Genomic DNA, 8,664 nt, shown 5'->3' with positions numbered 1-8,664 from the left:
TCTCTGACCCCTAGGCCAGGGCTCTAGGTGCTGCCACACAGGGAGAAACAGAAGATCCGTGCCAGAAAGTCTACCAGTGCATAACCCCAACTACCTGCTCAAAACACAGATGGCCAAGCTTCTTGCTCACCCAGCCTCCCTCTTCTCCTTCACATACCGGCTCCACCTTAGGTACAAGTAAACTGAAGAGATATATATATATAAGGGGATTAGTTATTATTAGGTACTAAATGTTGGTTTAGTTGGGGGAATATTATCTCATATTAGGATTAGAGACTGCTTATTTCCTTTGTATCAGATAGTGATTTCTGTGTAACAAACCACCCCTAAAACTCAATGGTTTAAAGCCTTAAGTAGTTTTAATTGTTTATAAATCCAGAGCTCTTCTGCTCTTAATTGGGTTTTCTCACTTGAGGTCAGTTGGCAGATTGGCTAGGAGCAGACTGATCTAGGATGGCCTAGGTTGTGACAGCTGTATTCTCCTCCAGATGGTCTGTCAGCATCCTAGGAAAACTTACACGTCCTAAGTTGACAATAGCAGAGTTGCAAGAGAGATGCTGGATGTGTGCAAGGTCTCATTTTGCTGGTTTTTGTTGATCATCACAAGTCCCAAGTCCTGTCCAGATTCATAGGGTGGTGGAATAGACTTCTCTAGATGAGAGGACCTTCAAAATCAAACTGCAAAGGGAGTCAGTTAATTGGGGTCATCAGTCCAATCATTCCAACCTATGGCTACAATAAGGAAATGTGGACCCTATTACACTTCCAGGTCTATCAAAGGAAGTTGAAAACATACAAAAGATTCCAATTTGAGAGTGGCTGGAAGCCAAATAAAAAATTTCAAAAACACTGTGCAGGGGAACAGAGCCTGAGTATAAATCTTGGAATTAGAATTTGCAGTTCTGTTGATTACATACACTAACTTGCCCCTGATTGCTGTGGATACTATGCTTATTTTGAACAAATGTTAAACAACCACATGTTAAAATCTATATTCATCCAAAATTGAGGCCAAAGCCAAATATCAGCTTCAGAGAATAAACATGAGGGATATAAGATTGAAGCTGAAACTTTGCTGATAAATTTAATTATCATTACAATTCCATTATTTGAACTTCTAGTAGGCTGAATTTGACCCGCATCAGATCAATAATTACTCAGTACTGTGCATGCTAGATAGAATAGAATGAATGAAATATAATTCTAACAGGTTTATTTAGTGTTATGAAAGTTAGTATACCAATCCATTCTACAAAGGTTAGAATTATGCATAACTCCATTGATTTCCCTATTGATCAATTTAGAAGTTCTTAATAAATTGTTTTGCATATAAAATAAACAGCTTTCACAACCATAATGAACTATCTTGACATTCTCTTTTACAATTGTGAATATATGCATTTACATTTTAGCCATCCAATAGAACAGTAATGAAAAATATACACAAGGAATTCTCTATTCCAAGTTATATCTGGAATGTTTACCTACATTTTAAGATGAATATTCAGATATAAGATATTTAAATGAAGTGACATGCTGTGGCAGATAGTATTTTCTAAAAATAACTGTATTAAAATACATGCCATCCCGCATGCTCTTCTCATGATGCAACAAAGATAGGTTGGGTCTATGTTCCTTTGCCTTGAAACTCGGCAGAGGCAACACTGAGGCTAAGTCACAAAGGGCAATATGATCCCCACCTGGTTCTCTTTCTGGGGACTCTTGTTCTGGGACCCAGCTTGCTGTAAGGAAGCTTGTATGTGAACACTCCTGCCAACAGCTATGTACACTGCTGACAACCAGCAGCAACTGCCAGACGTGTGAACAAGCTTTTGGATGTTTCTGGAGCTCAGTCTTCCTGCTGAAGCCCCAGACATTGTGAAGCAGAAACAGCAGAAGCTGTCCCTATGCTCTGTCTGAATTTCTGACCCATAGAAAGTATAAGATATAATAAATAATTACCCTTGCTTTAAGCCACTAAGTTTTATTATGCAGCCAGAGTAACTGTAACACATGCCTTGTAATTAAGGTCACCAGATAAAATATAGGATGCCTTGTTAATTTAGAATTTCAGATAAACAATGGGTATTTTTTAAGTGTAAGTATGTCCTATGCAATATCTGAGACATACTCATATTAAAAAAATTACCCATTGATTCAAACTTTGAATTTAACCTCTATTTTTGTTTGCTAAAGCTTGCAACCCTACATGCAAATGTGGATCTATGTGGAATTTGTGCTGTCACAGTCATTGATTACCCACAGTGCAGGGGAGGCCAGAAATGACAGTGCAGACCAAAAGCTGAGGCCCAAGCAGAAAACCATATTGTGGCTGACGGAGGCAGGAAATGAACTGCCCTCCGTCCTGGAGCTCACACGTACTCTTTGATCCTCAGGCCCATTCACATGATTGCTTCAGTTTTAGAGATGACAACGGCTGCAGAACACTATTCTTAAATGCAAAAAATACTCAGAAAAAAATTCCACATAAATGCAGTCCTTGAGATCAAGCCTTCTGAATTCCAAGCCAGTGTTTTAAATGGGTCATATTATACAGTATTCTTTAATCTTTCCTATCTCATATATTATCATTTTACAACCATCAAAAGTTTGGAAACTATTTTTAAACAACTATGTTCCCTTAGATCTCAAAAGGAGTGCACAAATTCACTTTTCTTCTCAAGAAAAAGATTTATAGTGTTTACAAACACTTGAATATAATATAATAGAACATACACACCAATAAACAACAAATGATAAAACTGATCTGAAAAGAGAAGGGGGTTCAGGAAGCCAGATAGAAACAATACTTAAGATAGTAGTATTCAATGAATTAATATATCCTAGAAAATGAGAAAGGGAAAAAGTAGCCCCTGGCATCCAGAATGGATTTGACTTTCGCCGCTAGACGTCAATATTATTACAAGTTGGTCTGGTGTGCACAGAGTTATTTAGTTCTCCTGTTGGACAGAAACAATCTTACAAAATATCTATATCAACGAGGTCACTCTCAGACCAGGATCAAGTGAGACAAAAACAAGGTGACAGTGCAAAACCCCAAATCCAAACATCCCTCTTGCTGGCTGAGTGGGTGACCATGACTTCTTCACCAGTGACAGCTCTGGCCTCTCTTTAGTTTGTTCTCAGTACAGAGAAGACCTGTGGGGATATCTGATCATAGAATTACCTCCACTTTCCAGAGTAAGTCCCTGCTTCCTGAGATTCTCCCCCAAATCACCCAACCAAATCCAAATCCTTTACTAGTTTCCTTCTGAAACCTTCTTATGAAGATGCTACACATTTCCCCATAGTGTATGCTACCCCTCATTGCAGCCCATAAAAAACCCAACCTGTTCAACCTCAGTTACTGGTGGTCTTTGTCTGAAGAACACTGACAAAGGCAAAGCCAATTATCTGTTAGTGCCATGTCATACATGGGACAATAAAAAATGTCATCTGCAATGTGTACATTTAGAGTGTGTATGTGTGTTCATTTGTGGAATAGCTGAGCAGGACAGTGGTAGGCAAAGGCAACTTTATGGATCTTTCAGACTGAAAATTAGTAGTTTCTGACAATTAAAAGTGCCTAGAGTATTTTTAAGCCTGATAATGTATGTGAGCTGTATTTTTTAAAAGTACTTATCTTTTGGAGTAGATACTGAAATACACACAGGGGAGTGTATAAGTCCAAGGGTGTGTGGATGGAAGAGACTGGTCATCAGTTAATAATTAAGACTGGGTGATAAGAATATCAGAGCTTTTTACAGTATTCTCTTTACCTTTAAAAATTTTCATAATAAAATATAAGAAAAAAAAGATTCCTGGAGTCCAATTCCTTATTTGTGTTTCCAGTTTGGGCAACCCCAAAGATAAGGGGCAACCCCAAAGATGAGGCTGGTCTGAATATGTTGAGAATCAGGGTATTGTAATTCAGCTGAGAATTCCAGAGTTATGCATGGGTGTGGATGCAAGGCAGAATTGGCCCGAGAGATGTCCAAAGGAGTCAAGATGTTCATGGAGATATTAAGCCTGAATGGACACTACAATTGTAACAACCACCAGACAGGTTTGGGAAACCAGATATGAGGTACTGAAAGGAATCTGAGATGAGGAAACACAGCGAGAGGGTCTGGAATGGTAAATGGGTGTTAGAACCTAGAAATACTCCTTTAATAAAGCCTAGCATGCAAAAGGTCATATTTGCTGCTGTGGTGGGATTTCTCAAAGATTACTTTGAACTACTTGAGTCACAGCACCCAATAAGGTCTGACACTTAAAAATCAAACATGTTTTTGAAAATAAATTTTTATAATTTCTTTCCATTTTAGTGGATTGATCTTCTTTCAGGTTTAAATAAATCTGGAAAGAAGGAACTATTCACCCATTAAAAGAATATTATTCAGCACCTGGTATGTACTAGGCACAGACCTACATGCAGGAGATAAATGGTACCTGACTACATAGAGCTTAGGGTATAGTGAGGAAGATAAAAATGAACCCAACAATCTCTCTAATATATAGTTAGAGACTAAGGCAAGTGCTTTGAAGAAGTACAAGGAACTATTAAAGCACTGACTTATTCTAGCTGGAAGAATTACCTGTGTAAGTGTAACTCAGTGGAAGCTCGGATGATTGGGAAAACAGAGGGTTACATTAGGAAGAGGGAGTAAGAGCAGGCTGTTGGTCTGACTGATCAAGAAGCCTTGGTTTTTACTATGAAGGCAAAACATTGGGTTGCAAAGTAACATGCTCACCTGGGAGGATGAAATCTGTGGGTAAAAACAGTCCTAAAGTGACAAGGCCATCTTAGCCAACTGGAAAATATCATGATCTGATAAATTCACTGAATTTTCTAATTGCTGTGGAGTCATTTTCTGCAGTAAGATCTCAGAAGTTTGAGGCATGTGATGAATGATGCTTAACACACCCTTAGATGAAAAACAATCGGCTAAAAAAAAAATCACACAGGTAAATATCTTGTGTTTGTATCCACATGGAACTCATATATCATATACACTGGTGGTAGCTTATCTCCAAAGATGTTCAGTCAGTTCCTTCCCTTTGTGTACCTACATGCTGCTTCTCATTTGAGAGGTAGAGTCTGTCCTACTTCTTCAAATCTGGGCTGGCTTTTAGTTGCTCTGTTATCAGAATGTGGTAGAACACTCTTTAGGCCATTACAAGGCTTAGGCTTTAAGATCACTGGAAGTTTCTCCTTTCTTTCTTTTGGAGGCTTAAGCCACCATGTAAGAAGTCTAGACTGCTGTGCTGGAGAAAGACGCCATATGGAGAAGCACTGGGATACCAGGTAAGTGAGTGAAGAAGCCACCTTGGATGCCAGCCCAGGCAAACCTTCAGGTGACTCAGCTGTAACTTACCACCACCGCCTAACAAGCCAACTAGCCAAGTTAACCCACAGAACCATGAGAGTCAGTATACATTGATGTTTTAAGATACTACACCTTGAGGTGCTTTTGGCAATAAGGAACCAGAAATCTTCTTTAACACCTAGTACCCATGAGGAGCATAGCTCGTGTTCCACAAATGTTTGTTAAGCCAAATTTGAGTTGCATTGTCTTTTGTAGAGCACACCAGATCTCTCCAAATTTCACTGTGGCTTTTAGTAAGGGGCAGTGGCGAAAATTAGCAGGGTAGGTTCAATTGTCTTGCACACTCCTATAGGATGTGTGGGAAATAACAAGTGGTCAGGGGAAGACTAATATTTAGTAAGGGTCTGTTACTAGTTGCCAGGGACAGTACCATGCACTTGACATATGTTATCTTGTTTCATTCTCAAAACAATCATTCACAAGAAGTGATATAATCATCCCCATTTTAGAGATGAGAAACCTAAGGCCGCAATGTTTTGCTGAATGGCAGAGTCCAGTTTATAGATTTGTTTGATTTCAGTGCCAGTTACCTTGCCTAGAATGTGCACCTTCATCTAGAGGTAATTCTACAGAAGTCTACCTCTAGAAGTTACTGAAAAGTTCTATAATGCAGTGGCAGGTTCTTAGCAATTGTCCCTTGGAGCCTGACCTGAGTTTCTTTGTGTAGGTGTGCAGACGGGTGTATTTGAGGGTGGAGGAGATGTGATAATGGCTATGTTAGAGTTCACCATGCTCCCTGGGATAATAGCCTGGTACTGACTCCTCCTTCTTATCTACAGAAATGCTCCTTGGCATTGTGTATCTCCCAGGTCAGAGCTGCAGGAAGCTCTGGCAATAATCCAGGTCTTGGAGGAGGCTAAGAGAATCAGTCATATGGTATGCAGAAGCGGGGGAGGCCAGCAGCGAGGTGAGCATCCACATTTCTTCAGATCTTGCAGGAGGCTACATTCCCTGAATACCACTCCCAAACCTCCCAGGTAGAGGAGTCTCCACCCTCAGCTGAGAGGCTTCCCCTGGGGGTGAGGGTAAAGGCACCCTAATGATAATAGTTCTAGTTCCATCAATCTTCCCTTAAAGATGCTGAGAGCTCAACTTTGCAACACCATGGCTTAGACTTCTGAAACCTCAACATTATTCAATATAGAGTTGGCTGAATCATCCTACTCTAGGGCTTGCAGGGGTTTGTGGGTTGAATATGCTTAGTAAGACATTCTTAAGATGTCTCCTTCCTCCCTAGGCAGTTTTGTCCTTTCTGAGGGCTTAGTCTCCTTCCTGCGTTTAGTCATCTTTCCTCCTTTCTCTCCACAATTAGGTTGGAAAACACAGACTCTGTCCCACCCTGCAGAGCTGAGAATCTCCTTGGGAAGAGTCTCAAATGGAGAAACTGAATGTTTGTTGATTGAATCAAATAATGTTATGTTGCCCATCTGGAAGGAGAAGTAGAGCTATCATCAAAAGGGCTTAAAACAGCATTGCAGACCAGGGAAACTAATTCTGAGCAACTACTGTGTCTCAAGGATTATATCAAGGGGTTGGCGGATGACAAGACTTGTTTCCATGCTCACGGCTTTTGACAAGATTCAGGTCCTTGTGGGCTATGGGACTAGGAGCCTCAGGTCCTCCTTTACTGTTGGCCAGAGGCCTCCCTCAATTCCTTGTCACATGGAACCTCTTCATAGAGAAGCTCATAATATGCCCCACTGGCCTTATCAGAGCAAACAAGGAAAAAAGTAAGAGAGAGCAGAGTATGAAAAACAGTCTTTGTAATCTTATCTCAGAATTGACATTTCACCCCTTTTCCCATGTTTTTTGTTAGAGGTGAGTCACCAGGATCAGCACAGACTCGAGAGGAGGGTGTTATATAGAGGCATGAATTCTAGGGGGGGTAGAATCTGTGGTACCTACCACACAATATGACTCTTGTGAACAATTATGCGTGAGTCTTTGTGTGAACATGTTTTTATATCTCTTAGGTAAATGGAATTGTTAGGTTAAATGGACACTGTAAGAAATTCTCAAATTTCTCCAGTGTTTCCACCAGCAATGTAAGCTCTCTAGGCTTGCCAGCACCTTGTATTATGAGTCTTTTTAATTTTAGACACACTAATGGATATGAAGTGGTATGTCCTTGCCATTTTAATTTGTGTTTCCCTGATGATTAATTATGTTGAATATCTTATTATGTGCTTATTGGACATTTGTATATATCTTCTTTTGTGAAGTAGCTGTTCAAATCTCTTGCCCATTTTCTATTCAGTTGTCAGTATTACTAAATTACAGGAATTCTTTGTATAGTCAAGGCCTAAGTCATATATGTATATGACTTGGATATATGCATATATATATATACATATGTATTGTGTGTGTATATATATATATATATATATATATATATATATATATAGACACATATATGCAGCATATTTTAAAAGACAAAGTCACCACCATCAAGACAGGAGGAATTTCTCAAAGCTGTTAACATGTGGTTATAGGGTTTTTTTTTATAGCTTAAAAAAGCCTCAGGGCACAGGATGGCCCTCTGGGCCACTAGAGCATGCAGCAGGTGGTATCGGTCCAAGCAAGTGGAAATTCCTTTCTAGGCTACTAATGCGGCCAGAGGTGAAGTGTCCCTTGCCTTTCCCTGACTCTGCTGCTGACTCACGGCTTCCATCAGGCAAATCTCTGTGTCACAGTCACTCTTTTATAAAATAACAGTATCAAGCCTGAGGGTCTGAAGCGTGATTCAATTAACATGTCTGAAATAATTAATTTGGAGCTTGAGCAAACTAGTTCACGTGAAATTAAAAGACAGGCTTGTTGGTTTAATGTTTATTTCTTGTTTAATCATCATCTAACCACAGGGTATTTTCACACAAGGAATATATATATATTTTTAACAGTCTCCAATCTTCTAAAGTATAATGAACAAGTTCTTACATGGTGAACAAATTCTTACATAGTGAGTAAGTTCTTACATGTTGAACAGTGCAAGGGCAGTCATCACAGAAACTTTCGGTTTTGATCACGCATTATGAACCATAAACAATCAGGTCAAATATGAATATTCGTTTGATTTTTATACTTGATTTATATGTGGATCCCACATTTCTCCCTTTCTTCTTCTTCTTCTTCTTATTTTTTTAAATAAAATGCTGAAGTGGTAGGTAGATGTAAGATAAAGGTAGAAAACTTAGTTTAGTGTTGTAAGAGAGCAAATGTAGATGATCAGGTGTGTGCCTGTAGACTATGTGTTAATCCAAGCTAGACAAGGGCA

Source organism: Manis pentadactyla, chromosome 1 (genome assembly GCF_030020395.1).
Source record: "Manis pentadactyla isolate mManPen7 chromosome 1, mManPen7.hap1, whole genome shotgun sequence".
NCBI classification, from domain to species: domain Eukaryota; kingdom Metazoa; phylum Chordata; class Mammalia; order Pholidota; family Manidae; genus Manis; species Manis pentadactyla.
Note: the sequence above shows the minus strand (reverse complement) of the source record.